Below are 26,663 nucleotides of genomic sequence, written 5' to 3'. Positions count from 1 at the left end.
ATTGTGTTGGGACTTCCCTGGTTGCACACACACCAACCAACCATAGATTGGAAGAAACGGTCCTTGACCTTCCCTTCTTGTTATTGCGAGGAAACGTTTAACCTCCCATTTTCCGGGAAGATTCTGTCTGTGGTGACAGATGAGATTGCACCACTATGTTATCAGGATCTTTCTGAGGTTTTTCTTGAGAAAAATGCTCAAGCATTACCTCCTCATCGAGACTATGATTGTAGCATTGATCTACTCCCAAATAGCAAATTGCCGTTCGGTCATGTTTATCCTCTTTCACAGGATGAACTTGCCCATCTCAAAACCTATTTGGATGAGAACTTGGAAAAAGGTTTTATTAGACCTTCCACTTCTTCCACAGCAGCAGGACTCTTTTTTGTTCGCAATAAAGATTCAAGTCTCAGACCTATCATCGACTACAGGAAATTGAATGCTATCACAATAAAAGATCGCTATCCTCTACCACTTATCCCTGAGCTCATTGAGCAGGTGCGTGGAGCTACCTATTTTTCAAAATTAGACCTGAAAGGAGCATACAATCTCATTCGAATCTGTGATGGACACGAGTGGAAGACTGCGTTCAGAACTAGATACGGATTGTTCGAGTATCTTGTGATGCCATTCGGCCTATGCAACGCCCCTGCAGTTTTCCAACGATTTATAAACAATATTTTTAAAGACTTACTAGATGTCTGTGTTGTGGTATATCTGGACGATATACTTATATATTCACGGACCCTGTCTGAACACATAAGACATGTAAGACTTGTATTATCGAGATTGCTTGCACATAATCTTTATGTGAAGCTGAAGAAATGCTTGTTCCATAAAGATGAGGTACTCTTTCTAGGCTACATCATATCCAAAACAGGAATCGAGATGGACATGAGTTAAATATCCTGCATTCAGGATTGGCCTACACCAGCAAGGCGCTACAGCGATTCCTGGGATTTTCAAATTTTTACAGGAAGTTCATAAAAAACTTTTCTGCTATTGTGAGACCCCTCACACAGCTCACTAGCATAAAAATACCATTTAAATGGTCAGAATAAGCAAATAAGGCTTTCCACTTGTTAAAGACAAGGTTTACTTCCGCTCCCATATTACGCCATCCAGACCCATCCCTCCAATACATTCTGGAGGTAGATGCGTCAAACCTGGCAGTAGGAGCAATACTCTCCCAACGACCTACCCACACTTCACCACTTCATCCAGTCGCCTTTTTTTCTAAATCCCTGAGCAGTCCCGAGATAAATTACCCCGTGGGTGAGAAGGAACTGCTTGCTATAAAATTGGCTCTGGAGAATTGGCGACATTTACTCGAAGGCACCCAATTACCAATAATTATATACACGGACCATAAAAACCTCCAATATCTTCAGACTAGCAAAACTCTCTCGCATCGACAGGTACGATGGTCACTATTCTTTCTAAGGTTTAACTTCCTAGTGACCTACACACCTGCAGATAAGAACAAAAAAACACTATCACGACTAACTGAAGAAAATTACTTTGAAATTCCTTCCGTTCCTATAATACCTCACAAACGCATTATTGGAGTTGTCCGTTCCTTGAAGGAAGAGGTTCTGCATGGCATAAGGTTGGATTCACCCCCACCACAACTAAATACCGATGCAGAAGGCTTCCTCTACTACAACGACAAACTTTACATACCACCTACCCTACGCACCAAGATCTTGGAATTATCGCATGATGTGCCTATGGCAGGACATATGGGTATGACAAAGACTTTCAATTTGATTTCTCGGCAATTCTGGTGGCCTGACATGAAAACATCTATACAAAAATTCGTCTCTTCATGCAATGTCTGTGCCAGGTCCAAAATTGACACTACGAGACCATCCGGCCTACTATGCAGTCTACCAATACCCCAAACTCCATGGGAGGTTCTGTCATTGGACTTCATCGTAGAATTGCCTCCTTCCAAAGGATTTAATACCATCTTGGTGTCAGTGGACCATCTGACAAAGATGGCACATTTCATTGCTATTCGCAGACTACCTTCGTCCAAACAAACGGCAGAACTCCTGATGAAACATGTCTTCAGATTACATGGTATCCCAAAAACTCTTTTGTCTGACCGTGGATCCCAATTTATTTCTAAATTCTGGCAAGAACTATGTCACATACTACGGATTGAGCGGAAGCTCACTTCTCCTTACCATCCGCAGACCAACGGACAGACTGAAAGAGTCAACCAATGCATCGAGCAGTATTTACGTTGTTACACTTCTTACCAACAGGATGATTGGTTGGATCTTCTCCCCCTGGCAGAATTTGCCTACAACAACGCAACTCACAGTACAACCAAGCAGAGTCCGTTCTACTTGAACTATGGGTTCCATCCCTCTATTCTCCCTCCACGCATCCTTCCTTCAAATAACCCAGTAGCCTCAGACTATCTTTCCCAAATAAAGGATTCTCTGGGTTTACTAAATACTACCATTGCACACGCTCACAGTCAACAAAAGAAGTACTATGATCTTCGTAGAAGACCTTCTCCACAGTATACTATCGGGGACCTCGTTTGGCTCTCAACAAAAAACTTGAGACTGAAGATCCCTAGCAAAAAGCTTGGACCTCTGTTCTTGGGACCTTTCCCAATCAAGAAACTTATTGGAAAAGCTGCAGTGCAGCTTACATTGCCAATGGACCTAAAAATCCATCCCATTTTCCATGTGTCGCTACTAAAACCCCATGTTCCGGACCAAGGAATAAGGCCTAATATTCCACCTCCCCCTCCTGTACAAGTTGAAGGTGGAGAAGAATACGAGATAAAAGAGATTCTGGATTCTCGTATCTACAGAAGAAGACTTCAGTACTTGGTTAGATGGAAGAACTATGGGCCCCAAGACGACACCTGGCTAAACACCTCTGACATACATGCCCCTAGATTAATCCGCAATTTTCATGCGAGATACCTCGACAAACCAGCTCCAGAGGCCTTCAGGAGCAGGCCTTAAAGGGGGGGTATTGTAATGTTCCGGTACCTTTGGTACCCTAAATTACACTTTCCACAAGTGTATGCGCCCTACCATTTACTTTTGGAAAGGTGCGCATACACCTTTAAGACTGGAGCTGTCATCACTCAGCGCTGGACTAGATGGCTATTTAAGGCGTCGGCTCTCACTCACATGTGTTCGTTCAAACACCCTTATCTGGATGCTAACCTTGCTTGAAGCTTCCATGCTTGCAAGCTTACTTCGCTGACGGAACCTCGCTGCGCTGATCCCTGTATCCCGCTACTGGATCATCCGCCTCTCCTGAACCACCCTTCGGCTGTATCGCTAATAGTGCTAAGTACCCCGCAGGGGAATTCTCTATAAACTTATACTAAGCTTACACTATCTAGCTCTGCATAGTAGAGACTGTTTATCACATCTGCATAAACTAGATTGCTAGCTCTTGAGACTACTGCTACTTTTCTGCACTGGGTTGATCTCTTTTGTATGTCCACCTGCTATTCTATCATCTGCTATCATACAACATTGTTAAACCTTCCTGCATCCATCTGCTACTGTCTCACCTTCAAGTGTCTATCACCTACCACCTCCACTCAACCTATCCCTCAAACCTTCATCATTGTGTTACCACATACATAAAGTCATTCTAGGAACCAGCTTGCTAATTGTGTGTATTTACTGGCTGAAATAAGACCTTCCACACATGATGAGTCATTGAGGTTGGGAATGGTATCTCAGCATATCTCTTACATGACAACTGACGTGGAACTATTTCTGCAGCTGAAAATCCACACCATATAAGAAACGCAGGAGCGTTACAACCACTTGACAAAGATGGCACATTTCATTGCTATCCGTAGACTACCTTCATCTAAACAAACATCAGAACTACTGATGAAACATGTGTTTAAGTTGCATGGAATTCCAAAAACTCTTTTGTCCGACCGTGGTTCACAATTCATCTCTAAATTTTGGCAAGCACTTTGTCAAATTTTACGCATTGAGCGAAAGCTCACTTCTCCCTACCATCCTCAGACCAACGGACAGACTGAAAGAGTCAACCAGTGCATTGAGCAATATCTATGTTGCTACACATCATACTTGCAGGATGATTGGGTGGATCTCCTTCCTCTAGCAGAATTTGCTTACAACAACGCAACCCACAGTACCACGAAGCAAAGTCCGTTCTACTTGAACTATGGGTTTCATCCCACTCTTCTTCCACCACGCATCCTGCCATCGAGTAACCCAGTAGCCTCGGATTACCTTACCCAAATAAAAGACTCTTTGGGCTTACTCAATACCACTATATCACACGCTCACAGTCAACAAAAAAAGTACTACGACCTTCGTAGAAGACCTTCTCCTCAGTATGCTATTGGGGACCTTGTTTGGCTATCGACAAAGAACTTAAGATTAAAAATCCCTAGCAAGAAGCTTGGACCTTTATTTTCGGGACCGTTCCCAATTAAAAAACTTATCGGAAAAGCTGCAATACAGCTCACCCTACCAGCAGATCTCAAGATCCATCCCATCTTCCATGTGTCGCTACTGAAGCCCCATGTTCCTAACCAAGGAATAAGGCCTACCATCTTGCCTCCACCTCCAATACAAGTTGAAGGCGGAGAAGAGTATGAGATCAAGGAAATTTTGGATTCTCGCATCCATAGAGGAAGACTCCAGTATCTCATAAGATGGAAGAACTATGGACCCCAAGACAACACCTGGCTAGATACCTCTGATATTCATGCTCCTAGACTTATACGGAACTTTCACTCGAAACACCCAGAGAAACCTGTCCTATAGGCCTTCCGGAGCCGGCCTTAACGGGGGGGTACTGTAAGATTCTGGTACCTCCGGTACCCTTAATCACCACTTTCCTCTGTAATGCATCCCACCTTTCTCTTCAGGTGGTACGCATATACCTTTAAGAACGATGATGTCACTGCTGAGCGCCGCAGAGCGGCTATTTCAACCGCCGGCGGTCTCACTCACATTGTTCGTTCAACCTGCCTTGTTATCCACATGCTTTCAAGCCTGTCTCTCGATCAGAACCTCCAGCTATTCCCTCTACCTGGAGCAGACCGGAACCTCGCTACTGATCCCTGTATCTCGCTACCGGACCATCCCTTATCTACTGGACCTCTCTAAACTACTAACATCAAGTGATTACCATCCTTGTCACTGTTCACACCTGTCCCTTCAGCACATCACCTTCATACTATCATATACATCCTATCACTCCAGGAACATCTCATTGAGTGTGTATATATCTGTATGTTGAAGCTGACAGGCCCACGGTGATGAGTCCTGGAGAGTTGGATCTGGTATGCAACACATCTCTACATGACTACTGAGTGGAGATTTTGCAGCTGCAAATCCAGCCTATAATAAAAACGCAGGAGCGTTACAGCGCTCTGGTGAGGAAGGCTGTCTGGTCCTTTGTTGCGGTAGAGCGGTTGCACTGAGGGCAGCACTTGTGTGAGAAGCAGCTCTATAGGATCATATAAGGAAAGAAAGACGCCTCTAAGTGCAGAATTCTAAGGATTTATTATTTGATGCAAGGGATTAAAAACATTTACAAGATGGCAGAGATAACAGGCATGTATTAATTGTCCTCTTTTGGTTTGCTGTGTCCTCTGTCTGCCGGGTGAGGGAGGATGAGAGAGCCGTCCTGCAGCTGTCCGGATTCCCTGGTGACGTGGAGGAACGAGGAAGCGGAGAGGCAGATGGTGGCCCGGGTTCCAGAACCAAGCTGCAACGCTCGTGGCCTGTATGGCGTCAGGGGAAAGCGTTGGGCGGTAACGTGTTTCAGAGCATGTGTGACTCCTTCGTCAGACCTAAGCCCATGTTTGTTCAGCAGGCTCAGAGCCTTGTGTTCAAACTCTCCGAAAGCCAATCGATGGCTTCCCGACCCTTTTGGCTACCTCTGTCCAATCAACTCCTCACAAGACTATACTATCCTGATGGTCTTGTGAGGCGTTGATTGGACAGAGGAAGTCGAAAGGGCCGGGAGGTCGTCAGTTGGCTCTCAACGGAGAGTTTGAACACAAGGCTCTGACTCTGTGCCTGCTGAACAAACATGGGCTTAGGTCTGACGAAGGAGCCGCACATGCTCTGAAACACGTTATGGCAGGGCTTGACAATCCCCGGGCGCCAGGTCGCATTTGCGACTAGAATTAGCGACCTCGCGCCTGGGGGTGCCCTGCAGAAGGTGTCCTGTCATTTTTGCCCGGACTTCCGCGCACGGAGTGCACGGACTTCCGGGCCGTCCGAAAATTGAGGCTCCGGCTTTTCGGCCTACTTGAGATAACAGGCTTCCAATGGGGAACTGGCGCCCTCTTGTGGAGGCCGGGAGTAATGACTGTTGTAATGACTGTTTCCACTGACTTTTTGTTCTCAATTCATTCATTACCATCTCCCTGTCCAGTTAGTTACCTTTGACAGGGAGTGTGGTTATTATTATTTAATTTATTTTTTAAATGTAAAAAAAAAAAAATATATATTTTTTTCTTTTTTTTTAATTATTAAAAAAAATTCTTTTTTTTCCAATTATTAAAAAAAAAAAAATATATATATATATATATATATATATATATATATCCTTTTTTTTTTTTCCTCATTGCCATGCCACAGCCGAAGGCCCCTTTCACACGGGCTGTCTGATCAGGTCCGCCTGTCAGTTTTTCAGGCAGACCTGATCGGACCCTTGATTCTCCTCTATGGAGCAGTAATCTGCCGCCATCTGATCCTGTCCACCAAAAGCAGACGGATGGTGGTTCTATTTTCTATCCATCCCGTAGATCGGATCAGATGGCATCGGATGGAAAGAGACAGACAGTCTGTTTTCATCCAATTGTGCTATAGAGGAGAGTGGGGTTCTAGTCGTATTTATGTGTAAATTTAGTATCCGTTTTATTAAATAAAGCTTGGTTGTTAGTTTAAAAAAAAAAAAACTGGCTCCTAACTTTTTTAGCTGGCTCCTAGATTTCAGGAAAATTTGTCAAGCCCTGCGTTATGGCGTCGGAACAAGGCGTTGGGCATATCAGCCGTGTGCGTTCCAGCTTGGTTCTGGAACCTGGGTCGCCATCTGCCTCTCCGCTTCCTCGTTCCTCCACGTCACCAGGGAATCCAGACAGCTGCAGGACAACTCTCTCATCCTCCCTAACCCAGCAGACAGAGGACACAGCAAACCAGAAGAGGACAATTAATACATGTCTGTTATCTCTGCCATCTTGTAAGTGTTTTTTTTTTTTTTTTAATCCCTTGCACCAAATAATAAATCCTTTTAATACTGCACTTAGAGGCGTCTTTCTTTCCTGACAGATGTGGAGAACATTATGCTGCCTGTAACATCGTTCAGCATGACCGGTTGGGTGGTGGGTCAGTGATGGTCTGGGGGAGGCATATGCATGGAGGGACACACAGACCTCTACAGGCTAGACCAGTGGTTCTTAACCTGGGTTCGATCGAACCCCAGGGGTTCGGTGAGTCAGTCTCCGGGGTTCGGCGGGGGGGACAAAGGGGCAATTGCTCCCCCCGAGAAAATATTACTGATTGTGAGGCCGAGCGCACCCCGGGAAATCAGAGCTGCGGTCGGGACAACTCACAGCCATTACACATAGACACTTGACACTCCGCCCCCTGTACCTCCCCCAGCAGGTTTCCAGCCTATCTCCTGCAGGCTGCTTGCTGCGTGAGTGAGTGGGCGGGATGGGGATGTACCTGACCACGGAGATCGCGCCTGCCTGGAAGAGGGAAGTGTGAGCAGCTGAGCAGAGGGAGCCGAGTGAATGTTCCTGGAGGTAGCTGTACATGGTGGATTCGTTTACAAGGACCTCTATGCTACGTCTGCTGAGTTACTGCAGCTTAGCATAGAGGTGCTGTTAGCTGACAGATGGAAATGCATGTCCTTTTCATTTAGCTCAATAAAGCATTGTGAATACCCTCTGGTGTGTGCCCTCCTAACACCCCATGGTATGCCCTCCAAACACCCCCCCAAAGTGTGTTCCCTCTTGACACCCCATGCTATGTCCCCCCAACCCCCCCCAGTGTGTGCCCTCCTGATACCCCATGGTATGCCCTCCCAAAACCCCCCCCCAGTGTATGTCCTCCTGATACCCCATGGAATGCCCTCCCCAACACCTCCCCCCAGTGTGTTCCCTCCTGACACCCCATGGTATGTCCTCCCAGCCCCCCCAGTGTGTGCCCTCCTGATACCCCATAGTATGCCCTCCCAACCCCCCCAACCCCAGTGTGTGCCCTCCTGACACCCCATTTTTTAATGGTTTTGTTCTTTGTTCTTAATGGTTTTGTTTTTTGAGATACAGTCGCCAACACTTGCAGGGAGGCCCCAGCGAGATTTGAACTCGCGACCCCTGGTTTACAAGACCAGTGCTCTAACCCCTGAGCTATGGAGCCTTTTTTTTTTTTTTTTTATGGTTTTGTTCATTTTGTGCACCTATGTATAAATATATACCTAAATATATACCTATGTTTTGAATTTGAAAAAATCATATTTTATTTTTTCAATTAAGAAGGGTTCGGTGAATGCGCATATGAAACTGGTGGGGTTCAGTACCTCCAACAAGGTTAAGAACCACTGGGCTAGACAATGGCACCCTGACTGCCATTAGGTATCGGGATGAAATTCTTGGACCCATTGTCAGACCCTATGCTGGTGCAGTGGGTCCTGGGTTCCTCCAGGTGCAAGACAATGCCAATGCAGGACATGTGGCGAGAGTATATAGCCAGTTCCTGAAGGATGAAGGAATTGATGCCATTGAATGGCCCCCACGCTCGCCTGATCTTAGTCCAATAGAACACCTCTGGGACATTATGTTTTGATCCATCCGACGCCGCCAGGTTGCACCTCAGTCTGTTCAGGAGCTCAGTGATGCCCTGGTCCAGATCTGGGAGAAAATACCCCAGGACACCATCCGCCGTCTCATTAGGAGAATCCCCTGATGTTGTCAGGCATGCATACAAGCACGTGGGGGCCATACAAACTACTGAGGACCATTCTGAGGTCCTGCAATGAAATTTCAGCAAAATGGACTCCCCTGCTGCATTGTTTTTTCACTTTGATTTTCGGGGTGTCTTTGAATTCGGCCCTCTGTAGGGTGATAATTTTCATTTCCATCAGACGATGTGGCATCCTTTCCTTCCTAACACATTACCCAGTACATACCAGTATAGATCCTAACACATTACCCAGTCCATACCAGTATAGATCCTAACACATTACCCAGTCCATACCAGTATAGATCCTAACACATTACCCAATCCATACCAGTATAGATGCTAACATATTACCCAGTCCATACCAATACAGATCCTAACACATTACCCAGTCCATACCAGTATAGATCCTAACACATTACCCAGTACATACCAGTATAGATCCTAACACATTACCCAGTCCATACCAGTATAGATCCTAACACATTACCCAGTCCATACCAGTATAGATCCTAACACATTACCCAATCCATACCAGTATAGATGCTAACATATTACCCAGTCCATACCAGTACAGATCCTAACACATTACCCAGTCCATACCAGTATAGATCCTAACACATTACCCAGTCCATACCAGTATAGATCCTAACACATTACCCAGTCCATACCAGTTGAGATCCTAACACATTACCCAGTCCATACCAGTATAGATCCTAACATATTACCCAGTCCACACCAGTATAGATCCTAACACATTACCCTGTCCATACCAGTATAGATCCTAACACATTACTCAGTCCATACCAGTATAGATCCTAAAACATTAGCCAGTCCATACCAGTATAGATCCTAACGCATTAGCCAGTCCATTCCAGTATAGATCCTAACGCAATAACCCAGTCCATACCAGTATAGATCCTAAAACATTAGCCAGTCCATACCAGTATAGATCAACACATTACTGAGTCCATACCAGTATAGATCCTAACACATTACCCAGTCCATACCAGTTGAGATCCTAACACTTTACCCAGTCCATACCAGTATAGATCCTAACACATTACCCAGTCCATACCAGTATAGATCCTCATACATTACCCAGTCCATACCAGTATAGATCCTAACACATTACCCAGTCTATACCAGTATAGATCCTAACACATTACCCAGTCTATACCAGTATAGATCCTAACACATTACCCAGTCTATACCAGTATAGATCCTAACACATTACCCAGTCTATACCAGTATAGATCCTAACATATTACCCAGTCCATACCAGTATAGATATCCATCATGATATTTTTCCCCATTGAGATCTGAGGTGTTTTCAAAGTGTTGCTTTAATATTTTTTGAGCAGTGTATGTATGTATATATATATATATATATATTATAAAATGTATTTTTAAATATGACCAAATGCTGAGAAAGCATGCCTGGACCTGACTGTACGGTGCTATTTTCTCACCCCTCCCCCCCCCTCTGTGTCCAGTTTGCTCAGTTGCCGTCCAGATTCAGCAGCGGTGACCACCCTGACGAAGACGGAAGGAAAATGACCCTCATACAGTACGACTTCCCCTGGGGCAAGGAGCCAATTGAACGCCTCGGCAGCCTAGATGACTCCGCCCTCACCCAGATGCACCGTGGGCCCATCGCTCATCTTCAGGTATGTCACACCGACTACACGCAGAATCAATCAATCAATGTCATTTCCAATCTTTTTACTTGCAGCGATCATTAAAGGGCAACTCCCAGTTTCGTGGGGAAAAAATTTAGTAAAAAAAAATAATATATAGAATTGTGACAGTAGTTATATTGTAATTGTATGTTCTTAACCACTTCCGCCCTGGAAGATTTTACCCCCTTAATGACCAGGCCCTATTTTGCAATTCGGCACTCCGTTACTTTAACAGACAATTGCGCGGTCGTGCGACGCTGTACCCAAACTAAATTGACGTCATTTTTTACCCCACAAACAGAGCTTTCTTTTGGTGGTATTTGACCACCTGTACGATTTTTATTTTTTACACTAATAAAACAAAAAGAGCGACAATTTTGAAAAAAATATTTTTTTCACATTCTGCTATATAACATTCCAAAAAAAAAATTAAAAAAATGTAAATTTTTTTAACATTTTAGGCCAATTTTTCTGCTACATATTTTTAGTAAAAAAAATGAAATAAGCGTATTTTGATTGGTTTGCGCAAAATTTATTGCGTTTACTAACTAAGGGTAAGATTTATGTCATTTTTGTTGTTGTGGTGTTTTTTTTTTTTTTTACTAGTAATGGCGGTGATCTGCGATATTTTTTTTTTTTTTAGCGGGACTGCGACATTGTGGCGGACAGATCGGACCCCTGACTGACATTTTTGACACTTTTGGGGGGACCAGTGACATTACTGCAGTAATCAGTGCTAAAAATATGCACTGTTACTGTAATAATGACTTTGACAGGGAAGGGGTTAACCTTGTTGGTGATCAAGGGGTTAAATGTGAGCCCAGGGGAGTGATTCTAACTGTGGGGGGGGGCGTGGCTTGTGAAATGATCATAGAGACATGTGATCCTATATAGAAGGATCACAGGAGCTCTGTGATCATTCCAGCTAGAAGAACGGTCAGCTGTGTTTACAACATCCAACCGGGGAGCGATCGCGGGTGTCAGGCGGCAATCCGAGGTGGCAATCCGAGGCGCCTGCCTGCGGCATCGGTTTCTCCGCTGACGAGCGGGGGCGGGAGCGCGCCGCCAGTGGCACACGCTCGCCCCCTAGACTCCCCAGAGCAAGCGCCGTACATGTACGGCGATTTGCCTGGAAGCGGCTGCCTGCCCGCAGTACATCTGCGTCGGGCGGTCGGCAAGCAGTTAAAAATGACCTTTCCGTTTTTAATCTGCAGTTGCTGTAATTTTCTGTAAAATGCAATATGGCCACCTGGAGGCGCTGTGTACACATATAGACAGAGCGCAATTTCCTGCTGGTGTGATTGGCTCGCTGATTTTCCCAGAAGTCTGCACTGAGATACAAGTCAGATTTTTGGGCATCACATTTTTGGTGAGATACTCCGAATAGGAAATCACGTCTACAGGGATGCAGACCCTGCAACTTTCTTCATTAAAGCCCTGCAGGTGCAGCAGCTGATTGATAATTATAAAGTCACTCCCATTCACATTCACTTTGCACATGGACACAGAGGAACAAACAATGATTTCTTCAGAATAACAAAAGGAAGGAATCTACAACAAGGTTTGCTACAATCCCTGCAATGTACAGAGATCACCCAAGGGGGGGGGGGGGTTCTTCTCAACAAGAGTGGAGTTATTCTTTAACCACTTGCCGACCGCCCCAAGTACATATACTGCGGCGGTCAGCCCCCCCCTGGGCAAAGTGACGTATGGGTACGTCACTCGCCCGCGATCCAATAGGGGGCGAGAGCGCGTCGCGGAGGCACGCTCCCGCTCGTTCACTGCCATCCCAGTGCGATTGACCAGCGGCTCCGATGTCCACTGGCCATTCTCGATCTCCCGCTGGAGAGGGAGAAAGGCAGGCGGCTGATGTAAACAAAGCCGTCTGTCATTCTCCCTGATGTAACTGTAGAGATCATATGATCCTCCTATGTAGGATCGTATGTCTCTGTGGTTACATCAAAAGCCACGCCCCTTTACAGTTAGAAGCACACCCCTAGGGACACACTTAACCCCTTGATCTCTAATAAAGTTAACCCCTTCCCTGCCAGTGTCATTTTTACAGTAACAGAGCATATTTATAGCACTGATTACTGCAGTAATGTCACTGGTACCCCCAAAAGTGTCAAAAATGTCTGCCGCAATGTCGCAGCCCCACAAAAAAAATCGCAGATCGCCGCCATTACTAGTTAAAAAAAAAAACAATAAAAATGACAAAAATATTTCCCGTGGTTAGTAAACGCAATAACTTTTGCGCAAACCAACCAAATTACGCTTATTGCGATTTTTTCACCAAAAATATGTAGCAGAAAACAAATTGGCCTAAAATGTTAAAAAATTTTGATTTTTAAATTTTTTTTGGGGGGGGGGGGGGGATTTCATATAAAAAAAATGTGAAAAAATATTGTTGTTTTTTCAAAATTGTCGCTCTTTTTTTGTTTATAGCGCAAACAGTAAAAATCGCACAGGTGATCAAATACCACCAAAAGAAAGCTCTGTTTGTGGGACAAAAAGGACGTCAATTTCATTTAGGTACAGCGTCGCACGTCCGCGCAATTGTCCGTTAAAGTCACGCAGTGCTGAATCGCAAAATAGAGCCTGGCCTTTGAGCAGCCAAATCCTCCGGGGCTTAAGTGGTTAAAATATTCCCTGGTGATCCTGCCATATAAGACATTTCCTGGTATGGGGTGACAACGCTCTGTCCCTGTCCCCCAATTGTGCTCTTGCGTTGTCGTACAAGCTTAGTATGGCTTTTTCAGCGCAAAGTCCACTGTTGTCACCATCAGGAAACTGATGCCAGGCAGCCATCACTGGACTGTGTATAATTGTGAAGTGGCTACATAGAGGCTGCAGGAGATCAGCAGGACGTAATGGAATAGTTTATAATGCGCAGAGCAAACTGAGGAACAGCGCTGAGATCATGGCAGTGGAGTGGCTTAGTGGTTAGCACTTCTGCCTTGCAGCACTGGTATCCTCAGTTCAGATCCTGTCCAGGACAATGCAAAGGAAATGCCGTCCACTCAGAGTCCACATCGGCACCCCCTGGAAGTCTGTCACACTGTGTATGTGTAAGCCTAGTCTGTACATTATACACAGGCAGTACAGGGGTCTCCTTTGTGATTCTCTCCATGTTACCACAAGGTGGCACTAATCTTACATTTTTGCAATATTGGAGTTTGCTTTCCAATAGACTGACATTAGGAATGCAGGAAGACGGTCTACGGGGGGAGGGGTACTCATGGGGTCCTTACAAGTTTTCTGCACTTTAGCATTCCTGACAAGTTCCACTCCACCTGCTTGTCCCTCCAATTTTTAATGGTTTAACCTGAAAATCAATCCCATAAACTGGTGAGATGAGGCCACTAGATGAGAAAGTTTCATGATAATGTTATTTCCTGCGCACGTGCGTGTTTATTAATTATTGTTAATTGGGTTCTCCTGGTGTGCAAGCAGGGCTGTTGTGTCTCTCTAGTGCGCATTTGCCGTTTTTGCACCATTCTAGTGTGCTTGCATAGGTATTGTGTTCCTATAGCATGCATGAATATGTCCTTCTGGAGCGCATGTGCGGTTATTGTGTCCCTCTGGAGCGCATGTGCGGTTATTGTGTCCCTCTAGTGCCCATGTGCGGTTATTGTGTCCCTCTAGTGCCCATGTGCGGTTATTGTGTTCCTCTAGTGCCCATGTGTGGATATTGTGTCCCTCTAGTGCCCATGTGCGGTTATTGTGTCCCTCTAGTGCGCATGTGCGGATATTGTGTCCCTCTAGTACCCATGTGCGGTTGTGTCCCTCTAGTGCACATGTGCGGTTATTGTGTCCCTCTAGTGCTCATGTGCGGTTATTGTGTCCCTCTAGTGCGCATGTGCGGATATTGTGTCCCTCTAGTACCCATGTGCGGTTGTGTCCCTCTAGTGCACATGTGCGGTTATTGTGTCCCTCTAGTGCTCATGTGCGGTTATTGTGTCCCTCTAGTGCCCATGTGTGGATATTGTGTCCCTCTAGTGCGCATGTGCGGTTATTGTGTCCCTCTGGTGCGCATGTGCAGTTATTGTGTCCCTCTGGTGCGCATGTGCAGTTATTGTGTCCCTCTAGTGCGCATCTGCGGTTATTGTGTCCCTCTAGTGCGCATGTGCGGATATTGTGTCCCTGTAGTACCCATGTGTGGTGGTGTCCCTCTAGTGCCCATGTGCGGTTTTTGTGTCCCTCTAGTGCGCATGTGCGGTTATTGTGTCCCTCTAGTGTGCATGTGCGGTTATTGTGTCCCTCTAGTGCCCATGTGCGGTTATTGTGTCCCTCTAGTGCACATGTGCGGTTATTGTGTCCCTCTAGTGCCCATGTGCGGTTATTGTGTCCCTCTAGTGCCCATGTGCGGTTACTGTGTCCCTCTAGTGCACATGTGCGGTTACTGTGTCCCTCTAGTGCGCATGTGTGGATATTGTGTCCCTCTAGTGCCCATGTGCGGTTATTGTGTCCCTCTAGTGCACATGTGCGGTTATTGTGTCCCTCTAGTGCGCATGTGCGGTTATTGTGTCCCTCTAGTGCCCATGTGTGGATATTGTGTCCCTCTAGTGCCCATGTGCGGTTATTGTGTCCCTCTAGTGCCCATGTGCGGTTATTGTGTCCCTCTAGTGCGCATGTGCGGTTATTGTGTCCCTCTAGTGCACATGTGCGGTTATTGTGTCCCTCTGGTACGCATGTGCGGTTATTGTGTCCCTCTAGTGCGCATGTGCGGATATTGTATCCCTCTAGTGCCCATGTGTGGATATTGTGTCCCTCTAGTGCGCATGTGCGGTTATTGTGTCCCTCTGGTGCGCATGTGCGGTTATTGTGTCCCTCTAGTGCGCATGTGCGGATATTGTGTCCCTCTAGTGCCCATGTGTGGATATTGTGTCCCTCTAGTGCGCATGTGCGGTTATTGTGTCCCTCTGGTGCGCATGTGCGGTTATTGTGTCCCTCTAGTGCGCATGTGCGGATATTGTGTCCCTCTAGTGCACATGTGCGGTTATTGTGTCCCTCTAGTGCGCATGTGCGGATATTGCGTCCCTCTAGTACCCATGTGCGGTTGTGTCCCTCTAGTGCACATGTGCGGTTATTGTGTCCCTCTAGTGCGCATGTGCGGTTATTGTATCCCTCTAGTGCCCATGTGTGGATATTGTGTCCCTCTAGTGCGCATGTGCGGTTATTGTGTCCCTCTGGTGCACATGTGCGGTTATTGTGTCCCTCTGGTGCGCATCTGCGGTTATTGTGTCCCTCTAGTGCGCATGTGCGGATATTGTGTCCCTCTAGTGCGCATCTGCGGTTATTGTGTCCCTCTAGTGCGCATGTGCGGATATTGTGTCCCTGTAGTACCCATGTGCGGTGGTGTCCCTCTAGTGCACATGTGCGGTTATTGTGTCCCTCTAGTGCTCATGTGCGGTTATTGTGTCCCTCTAGTGCCCATGTGTGGATATTGTGTCCCTCTAGTGCTCATGTGCGGTTATTGTGTCCCTCTAGTGAGCATGTGCGTTTATTGTGTCCCTCAATTTTGGTGGGGGGTGGATGTAGTACCCTCCTAGGTAGGTGCTAGGTTGGTAAAAGCTTAGCAGCTCTATCTGCTTATCAGGGGAGCCCGATTGTTAGTTCTGCCTGTTGCATGTGTCCAGGGTGTGATTCATTTGGGCTGAGGGAGTGTCCCCGCTGTATCCAATGGGAGAGCCTGTTGGACAGTGGAGGAAACCCAGCCAGTGACACACAGGCTTTGTGGCTGTCCCAATGGGTTGGCAAAACAGTGGTGCATTCTGGGATAGGTCATAAAAGCCGGGGGCACATGTGACAGGGTGTCTTTGGGCAGGAAGTCAGGTCCCAGGAGGAGGGTGATGGTTGTCAGCAAGGAAGGTGGTCACAGGCGGTCGGCCTAGTGGACCAAGTGTGTGATGCTGAGCCAGGAGGGCCAGGATACTGACGAGTGGAGCTGAAGGCAGAGCAACCCAGGGAAAAACAGTGTCCTTGAGTATTGGGAAGCTTGCCAGGGGTCTGCCCAGTAAGGGGACCACTCCAGTGGAGAGTCAGTGGACAAGGGCTAGCATGCATGGGAAGTGAGAAAGGGGGTGCTAGGTTAGGACCCTGAAGAGGAATTCATTCAGGAACATATCTTTTACTTCACAAGGTGAAGTGGCAAGGTGAAGCAGCGGCCTTGCCGCACACACTACAGTCAGTTTTCCTCAGAAATTGTGCATAGTTCAAGTTGGAGTATCCCACTCATCCCTTCTCCCATCCAAGTTCTAAAATTAAACACAAAAACCAAATTCCCTTGACTGTTCATTGTCTGAGCCAAGTCTTAAAGTGATAAGTTTTACAGACTGTTGCTATGGGTAACCCAGGGGAATCCACACTGAGCAGCTCCCTAGGGGGGCAGTGCTACAGATATATGGGGGCTCATTGAAGGGGGCAACTGATAGATGAATATTTGATATCTGATATTCTGATTGGGGTTTTGGATTTCTAGGAGCACTGTTACGGGAACACCTGATGTAAGGGGGCACTGTTATGGCACCTGATGTAAGGGGGCACTGTTATGGGAACACCTGATGTAAGGGGGCACTGTTATGGGGACACCTGATGTAAGGGGGCACTGTTATGGGGACACCTGATGTAAGGGGGCACTGTTATGGGAACACCTGATGTAAGGGGGCACTGTTATGTGGACACCTGATGTAAGGGGGCACTGTTATGGGGACATCTGATGTAAGGGGGCACTGTTATGAGGACACTGGATGTAAGGGGACACCTGATGTAAGGGGGCACTGTTATGAGAACACCTGATGTAAGGGGGCACTGTTAAGGGGACACTGGATGTAAGGGTACACCTGGTATAAAGGGGTACCTTGATTGGGGTAACTGATCTAAGACAATATTCTGATGGGGCATCTGATATGTGGTGGCAACTGATATATGAAGGTACTCTGATTGGGGTTCTTGATTTATGGGGAACTCAAATGAAGACACCTGATGTGAAGTGGTTCTATTTTCTTTCACTTGAAATATGGATGTGATTGGCCTACTTTTATGTTTTATTAAATAGTTATTTATTTGTCTTCCATCTTGTTTCTGGTAAAGATAGTTGTTTGTGGAAGGGCAGAATAAAAGGGCACAGCCAGTGAAGGTGGAAGAATAGAAATGATCACAGAAAGGAGAAGAGGATTCCCCGAAAGGCAGAATCCGGGGCTCAGAGAAGACCGGTCACCATGAACAGATCCAAGGGCAAGACACCACTGGAAGCTCTGAGGATCAGAACTAATCAGCTGTACTGGTCGGAGGTAAAGTCTAATCTATTAAAATGTCTTTGCTACAAGTCACCCCCCAGTATCTGCTGATACCCCAGACCACCCCCCAGTTTGATCCATTTACACTTCAGTTCATTCTCCAGTATATTTGGACAATATCACAGGTCATACTCCATTCTACCAATACTCCAGTCCACCCTCTGGATCAGGATCATCAATAGGGGGGTACAGGCAGGGCTCGAGTCCTGCAGGAATGCCGTTCCCTTTAGCAGCTGTGTCCTGCAGGACTGCCCTTTCAAAAAGCAAAAACTGTGCTGCCCCCCCCCCCCAAACCACCACTGTCAGAAGAGGGCTCTGTTTTCTGCCCATTCTCCCTCCTGTCAGCAGTGGGGAAGAGAATGCAGAGAATCGGGACGGCTGTGTCTCACACCGTTCTGGCAAGCGCTGCTCCCGAGAACACAGCAGCACGAGGAGGAGGAGAGGCTCTTCTCCCCCCACGCCTCCTCCTCCTCCTGCTGCTGCTGTGTTCTTGGGAGAGGCACTTGCTAGCACAGCCACTCACTATATATCTTTCCTCTCCTATTGGCAAGAGGAAAAAAAAAAGAAGCAGAGGATGGTGAGACATGTTGTCCCGAGGACTGGGGGAAACTGCAGCCCCCAGCATGACCAGCTGAAGAGAAAGGAAAGAGAGGGTGGCAAGTAGAACACTGCCGGTGGCAAGTGACATGCTGCATCTGGTGGCAGGCTGAGGTTGGCAAGTGGCACACTGCATCTGGTGGCCAGCTGCAGGTGGCAAGTGACACGCTGCATCTGGGAGAAGGTGATGATGGCAAGTGACACGCTGCATCTGGGGACAGGCAATGGTGGCAAGTGACATGCTGCATCTGGTGGCAGGCTGAGGGTGGCCAGTGGCACACTGCATCTGGTGGCAGGCTTCGGGTGGCAAGTGACACACTGCACCTGGTGGCCAGCTGCGGGTGGCAAGTGACACGTTGCATATGGCAGAAGGTGACAGTGGCAAGTGACACACTGCATCTGGGGACAGGCAATGGTGGCAACTGACATGCTGAATCTGGTGGCAGGCTGAGGGTGGCCAGTGGCACACTGCATCTGGTGGCAGGCTTTGGGTGGCAAGTGACACATTGCTTTTGGTGGCCAGCTGCGGGTGGCAAGTGACACGCTGCATCTGGCAGAAGGTGACAGTGGCAAGTGACACACTGCATCTGGCAGAAGGCGACAGTGGCAAGTGACACGCTACATCTGGGGACAGGCAATGGTGGCAAGTGACACGCTGCATCTGGGGACAGGCAATGGTGGCAAGTGACACGCTGCATCTGGCAGAAAGCGACAGTGACAAGTGACATGCTGCATCTAATGGCAGGCGACGGTGGCAAGTGACACGCTGCATCTGGAAGACGGCGACAGTGGCAAATGACACGCTGCATCTGGGGACAGGCAATGGTGGCAAGTGACATGCTGCATCTGGCAGAAGGCAACCGTGGCAAGTGACACGCTGCATCTGGCAGAAGGCGACAGTGGCAAGTGACACGCTGCATCTGGCAGAAGGTGACAATGACAAGTGACACGCTACATCTGGGGACAGGCAACGGTGGCAAGTGACACGCTGCATCTGGCAGAAGGCGACAGTGGCAATTGACACGCTGCATCTAGCAGAAGGCGACAGTGGCAAGTGACAAGCTGCATCTGGCAGAAGGCGACAGCGGCAAGTGACAAGCTACATCTGGGGACAGGCAATGGTGGCAAGTGACACGCTGCATCTGGCAGAAGGTGACAGCGGCAAGTGACACGCTGCATCTGATGGCAGACAACATGGGCAAGTGACACGCTGCATCTGATGGCAGGCGACGGTGGCAAGTGACAAGCTGTGGATGGTGATGGTGGCACGCTGTATCTGGTGGCAAGTGACAAGCTGCATCTGGTAGCAGGTGACAGTGGCACACTGCATCTGGTGGCAAGTGACAAGCTCAGGGTTCCCACTGATTCTGCATTATGGTGAGTTGAACTATTTTATTATATATTACAATGTAATAATAAAAATAATGTGCTTCAATCATCCCGACACCATATCAACCATGGTGTCGGGATGATTTAAGTGCTAATACCAGCCATTTGCCCGACAAATCACAGCCACCGAATTCCCCGTCAACCTTGAAACTACACCCCCCCCCCCCCACTCCAGTCCTTTTGTCTTCTACAAAATCAGTCCCCCATGTCAAAAAGGTTTGCGAAACGCTGCTTTAAAGTGACATTACTTCCTCCTAGCGCTCTATGGAGGGGGCAGGGGAGGACATTACTGTGCGGGGAGGGGGTGAAGAGGGCAGAGGAGGACACTGATGTGGAGAGGTGAAAGGGGCACAGCAGGACACGGCAGTGGGGGGTCATGATATGAAGTGGGCAGAGAAGGACACTACTTGAGGGGGCAGAGGAGGACATTACTGTAGGGGAGGGTGAAGGAAGGAGGCAGAGGAGGACACTATTGTGTGGGGCAGTGTTGCCAACCACCCGTTAATTTACAGGCTGCCCGTAAATGTCTGTTACCGGCAGCGGCGCCCATAAAAAATATGGCTGTCCACAGCCTCTAACCATCTCTTGTACCATGTCCGCATCCTCTAGCCAGCTCCTGTACCATTTCTGCAGCTTCTGACCATCTCCTGTACCATATCTGCAGCTTCTGACCATCTCTTGTATCATGTCTTCAGGTTCTAACCATCTCTTGTACCATGTCCGCAGCTTCTGACCATCTCCTGTACCATGTCTGTAGCTTCTTACCACCTCCTGTATCATGTCCGCAGCCTCTAACCACCTCCTGCATCATGTCCACAGCCTCTAACCACCTCTCCTGTACCATGTCTGCAGCCTCTAACCATCTCTTTTATCATGTCTGCAATCTCTGACCATCTCTTGTCTTTTATCATGTCTGCAGTCTCTGAGGGGGAGTCTGGAGAGGACTCAAGAGTGGGAGCGCCGTCAGGATGGTGGTCACGGGAGAAGTCAGACATGTGTGGACTGTGGAGAAGAGACTATAGGATAAAACCAGAGCCACTGGAGCTGACTGACTGAGCCCTGCACGGTGCACCTGAGAGGAGGTCAGTGACCATGCTGCCAGGCCAGTCTGGGGGGGGTTCACTGATGTAAAGGGGAGTGAATACAATAATGTAAGGGGACACTAATATAAAGGTTCCCCCTTATATCAGGACCCCTCACCTTAGTGCATTCACTCTGTGGAAGGTGGTCTCTGGTCACCAGAGTCCCCCCTCCCCCCCACATCAGAGTTCCCGGCATTCCCCTTTACATCAGTCTGCAGGATTCCCCCTTACAGTGCAAGAGGGAACTCTGTGGACGCTGATGTGAAGGGGAACTCTGATGTAAAGGGCAATGCTGCAGACCCTGATGTAAGTGGGAACTCTGATGGAAAGGGGAACGCAGTGGACTCTGATATAAGGGGGTCTCTGGTCACCAGAGCCCCCCTTATATCAGTGTTCCCCTGTAGATCATAATCTGCAGCATTCCCCTTCCCTTGTACTGTAAGGGGGATTTCTGCACACTCTGACGTAAGGAGGAACTCTGTGCTGGCTGGGTTATTTTAACCTGACCTGAGACCTGAATGGATCCGAACACTCGCCATTATTACTCTTCCAGGAGATTTCTATCAAGATTTTATTCTTTACAAATGAAAGATCTCTTTTCTATTTTTATAAAGATTTGTCTGATTTTTAGAACCTGAAAAGTCCTGAAGTATTACATAGTAGTTCTGATTCTTCAAAAAGCTGTTGACCCTGAAAACAGCATAGAAAGCAAACGGCGGGGAATAATGGGGAATGTATTCAGCATGGAATCCAGGGACAAATCTTCACCAATATGCCACAACTTCAGGATAAACCTTGATTGGGTGAGAGCCACATACTTTACCATTGTGTCATTCCTCATCCACTGATCTCATTCCTGTCTTTCCCACCATCATGTGCATTAGAATATCACTAAAGAACATCTAAACTCAAACACAAAAATGTAATACACTACAGCTGAGCAGTCCTTAGATATGGTGGCGGCATTCATTTTCTTTTTCCTTTGTTTTCACCTTGTGTTTCTGCCAGTAACTCACTTCCTGTCCTAGGGTGACAACACTCACTGTACTGAATATATGGAGAAGCTGTGTTGTCACCCTAGGACGGGAAGTGTGTTAGGACTACAGAATACTCCCCCCCTGTCTATACCATATTGAGGTGATGTTCTGCAGTGCACATAGAGAACTGGGAACAATGCTGACTGAAAACAGTCCAGAGGCAATCAGACCAGAATGTTATCAGCTCTTTATATTTACTGCAGAACCAAAACTTATATTTTTGCACCTAAAGAACGGATATAAGAATACGGAATGTTTATTCATTCATTCATACACTATCTTTGCAGCTATAACAGCTTCAACTCTTCTGGGAAGGCTGCCCACGAGGTTTAGGAGTGTGTCTATGGGAATGTTTGACCATTCTTCCAGAAGCGCATTTGTGAGGTCAGGCACTGATGTTGGAGAGAAGGTCAGGCTCACGGTCTCCACTCTAATTCATCCCAAAGATGTTCTATCGGGATGGATGTGCAGGCCGGTCAAGTTCCTCCACCTCAAACTCGCTCATCCATGTCTTTATGGACCTTGTTTTGTGCACTGGCCCAAATCATTTGGATTATGGTGTGGGGGTGTTTTTCAGGGGTTGGGCCCCTTAGTTCCAGTAGTGAAGGGAACTCTAAGGCTCCATTCACACCTGGGCTTTTTTGAGTGTTTTTCAGCTCCAAAAACGCTCAAAAAAAACGTTCCAAAACGCCCAACAAGTAAAACCCCATTAATTTAAATGGCCCCTGTTCACATCTGAGCGTTTTGCAAAACGCCTGTAGCTGAAAAAAGTACATGAGCTTCTTTTTGGGCTGATTACCAGCATTTTTGATAGATGTCAATGAAAAACGCCTGAAAAAATTGCGGTAAAAATTGCGGTAAAAACGCGGTAAAAAACGCTACGCTCAAGTGTGAATGCAGCCTTAAGGTGTCAGCATACCCGTGCAATGGCTACAAACAACGTAAATGTTACTGTCCATAGGTGACGCTTTAAAATCCTTTACAGGTTACCACTTTCTATCTACAGAGGAGGTCTAGTGCTAGAAATAGTGCCCATGATCTGACGTTCGCGGTGATACCTCATGTGTGGGACGATTGCTGTTTGCACGCTAACATGGGGATAGGGCACATTGAATTTTTTTTTTTTTTTTAATTAATAAATAATTTTTTTTTTAATTCATTAAATTTTTTTAAATTATGAATTCTTTTTTTTTTTTTTTTAATTGTTTTTTAACATTTTTTTTGTCACTTTATTGCTGTGAGAAGGAATGTAAACATCCTTGTGATAGCGATAGACATGTGACGGGTACTCTTTATGGGAGGATCGGGGGTCAATATGTCCCCAAATCCCTACTTTGCACTGGTGCCGATGCCAGTCAGGTAAACCGGAAGTCATGTCATATCATCGCTTCCGGGTTAATATAGCGGAGACCCAATCAAAGCTGATTGCGGTTTTGTATGAGTCTCCGGCCAGCCGGCGGACGTGTCGGCTCGTAGCTTGTGTCTCCCTGGGGGATGGGAGAGCCCAGGAGCTACAGAAGGGGGCGGGGGACGCTCAGGGGCGTATCATGAAATCAGTGGGCCCATGTGCAGGATCAAAAGTGGGCCCTAGGTATGGAGAGAAAAAGTGCCTGCGAAAAGTGGGCGTAGCTTAAAGGGGGTGTGGTTTAATAGAGATGACTTACATACTTAAATAGTGAAGATTTTGGTAATAATAAATAGTAAATTTACAGTGCAGAACAAGGGGGCAAAGATGCCAATCCTACCATAAATATACAGTATACACTCTATATTACCAAAAGTATTGGGACGCCTGCCTTTACACACACATGAACTTTAATGGCATCCCAGTCTTAGCCCGTAGGGTTCAATATTGAGTTGGCCCACCCTTTGCAGCTATAACAGCTTCATCTCTTCTGGAAAGGCTGTCCACAAGGTTTAGGAGTGTGTCTATGGGAATTTTTGACCATTCTTCAAGAAGGGCATTTGTGAGGTCAGGCACTGATGTTGGATGAGAAGGCCTGGCTCGCATTCTCCGCTCTAATTTATTCCAGACTCCGTGCAGGCCAGTCAAGTTCCTTCACCCAAAACGCACTCATCCATGTCTTTATGGACCTTGCTGTATGCACTGCTCCAAATCATTTGGTGGAGGGGGGATTATGCTGTTTTTTTTTTTTTCTCAGGGGTTGGGCTTGGTCCCTTAGTTCTAGTGAAGGGAACTCTTAAGGCGTCAGCATACCAAGATATAACATAGTAACATAGTAGCTAAGGTTGAATAAAGACAATAGTCCATTTGGTTCAACGCGTGTAGGTGTGTGTGGACGTATTTATTTCCCATACCACTGGATGTTTTTATCCTTCAGATGTATGTCCAAGAGTCTTTTAAAAGTAGCCATACTCCCTGCAGTAACCACCATTTGTGGTAGAGAATTCCACAGTCTTGTAGCCCCTGTATTTTTCATACACATTATGAAATTGTATGCGCGGTTTTCTCGAACCTTGGCAGCTCCGGATTCCGGACAGGTGGGTTCAGAAAATCATTGGATCAGGTTATAAGTTCGAATTCCTTTCGCGTCCAGCGGACAGGTTCTTTCCCTCAAATCTTCGTTTGACCCCAGATCATTTGCAAGATCTTCAAGGGGCTGTTCAGGATCTCCTCGCCCAGGGGGTGATCGTACCGGTGCCACATCGGGACAGATTTCGGGGGTTTTACTCAAATCTGTTCACTGTGCCCAGAAAGGAGGGCAAGGTACGTCCGCTTCTGGACTTGAAGGCTCTGAACTGCTTTGTGAGGGTTCAGAAGTTCCGTATGGAATCCCTCCATTCAGTGGTAGCCTCTCTGAACCCGGGAGATTTCCTAGCTTCAATCGACCTCAAGGATCCTCCCTTTGAGAACATCAGGGAGATTACTCTGCCTGTGCTGTCACGAAAGGTTGCCTTTCTGGTGGCGATCACATCTGCCCGCAGAGTGTCGGAGTTGGCGGCCCTGTCTTGCTGCTCTCCTTACCTGGTTGTTCATAAGGATAAGGTGGTCTTGCGACCTCACCAATCTTTTCTTCCTAAGGTGGTATCCGATTTTCAGCTTAACGAGGATATTGTCTTGCCTTCGCTGTGTGCGAATCCTAAGCATCCTAAGGAGTTTGCTTTGCATTCCTTGGATGTAGTCCGGGCGATCAGGGTGTACCTGTCGTCTACTGAATCCTTCCGTAGGTCGGATTCTCGTTTTGTCCTTCCCTCGGAAGGGTACGGCTGCGTCTGCGGCAACCATTTCAGGATGGATTAGACAGACAATTGTGCAGGCCTACTCGATTAGGGAACGGGTACCGCCCTTCCCTGCCAAGGCGCACTCTACCAGAGCGGTGAGTGCGTCCTGGGCCTTCCGGCATCAAGCTTCAGTGGCCCAGGTGTGCAAGGCAGCGACTTGGTCGTCCGTGCACACCTTTTCAAAATTTTACAAACTTGACGTTTTGGCATCGGCAGATGCCTCCTTTGGCCGCAAAGTCCTGAGCGCGGCCGTGCCTTGAGGGGGACATGGCGTTTACCTGTCCCTGTCTGTTGGGGTTATTTTCCCCTTTGTTGATTTGCTTTCCTGGGTTTGTTGCTCCTATTGAGCTTTCTTGTTACCCAGAGTTTACCTTTCTCGTTCAGATAAGGTTCCTTTCTCCGACCTGGGTGCTGTGTTGCCTTTGTGACGGTTGCGCTTCCCACCCCTCATGTCTACACTGCTTTGGGACATCCCATTGGTGAAGACTATATGAGGGGAGGCGACTGTCAGAGGACGTAAGAGAAAACGGAAGTTTCTCTTACGTCCTCCAACAGTCGCCGCCTCCTCTAAGTCCTCACTGATGGGTATTGTCATCTGCTCCGCAGGAGTAGCTAGGCATATAGACTTAGTTAAAAACAAAAGGCATTTGCATGTATACACCCCTGGGGGCTGTCCCATCTGGTCAATACCCCCCTGCAGTGACCACTCCCAACTCAGTTTTAATTTGCCTAGCATCAGGAGTAGTTAGGCTTTCCCTGTGCTGGGGCTTCGGTCTCAGCCTATCTTATTTTTTATTTCATTTTCTTGAAAAATGTCAGTTTTTCTTTCTTAACTAGCTGTTTATTTTGTCAGCTTTAGTTTTTAGTCGACTCTTCGGACGAAGATGGACATGTGGTGCTGGGATTCGGACTGGCCGCCCCCCAGCCCGCCATCGAGCGTTCAGCTATGGTTCGCCCTGGCACTATGAACGACCCATCCCTGTTCGCAGCAGGAATGCAGCTGTGAGGTGGCTACCTCACTGGACGCATATGCGTATCAGCAGTGCAATGTCCCTGGCAAACGGCATTCCCTGTCAGATGAGGATAGCGGCTTTCCGTTCTGTGAGGCTCCCCACGCCATCGGGTACAGGTAAGTACTTCTGTGTGGGGCCTCTGTGTGGGGTGGCAGTCCTGGTTGCTGTGTGTTCCCCATGTCTGTACCTTGTGTGACTCCCTGCTGCGATCTCTGCGGGGATCGCTTGTACATGCGCTGCGGCGCTGTGTGTGTTTGGGGGTCCCCTTCCCTGGGTCAATTCGGTGTTTGGAGGTGCAGACTGTGTATGGACCGCGGCGGGGTGAAACCGCGCGGTCCGCCATTTTTTATTACACTGGGCAGGCATGT

The 26,663-nt window shown here is 47.3% G+C and overlaps 1 pseudogene across 1 annotated transcript in view; it reads left to right on the top strand.

Annotated features, from left to right (window-relative positions):
• The window catches only part of LOC309552502, an 88,034-nt pseudogene that overhangs the window by 11,472 nt on the left and 49,899 nt on the right, over nucleotides 1–26,663 (top strand). Inside the window, exon 4 of the transcript in view lies at nucleotides 10,451–10,624. The product of the transcript in view is annotated as an uncharacterized misc_RNA (transcript). The remainder of the gene's footprint in view (nucleotides 1–10,450; nucleotides 10,625–26,663) is intronic.

The sequence above is a fragment of the Pelophylax lessonae genome (assembly GCF_965119305.1).
Source record: "Pelophylax lessonae genome assembly, chromosome: 4".
Classification (NCBI taxonomy): domain Eukaryota; kingdom Metazoa; phylum Chordata; class Amphibia; order Anura; family Ranidae; genus Pelophylax; species Pelophylax lessonae.
This window is presented reverse-complemented; position numbering and strand designations above follow the sequence as displayed.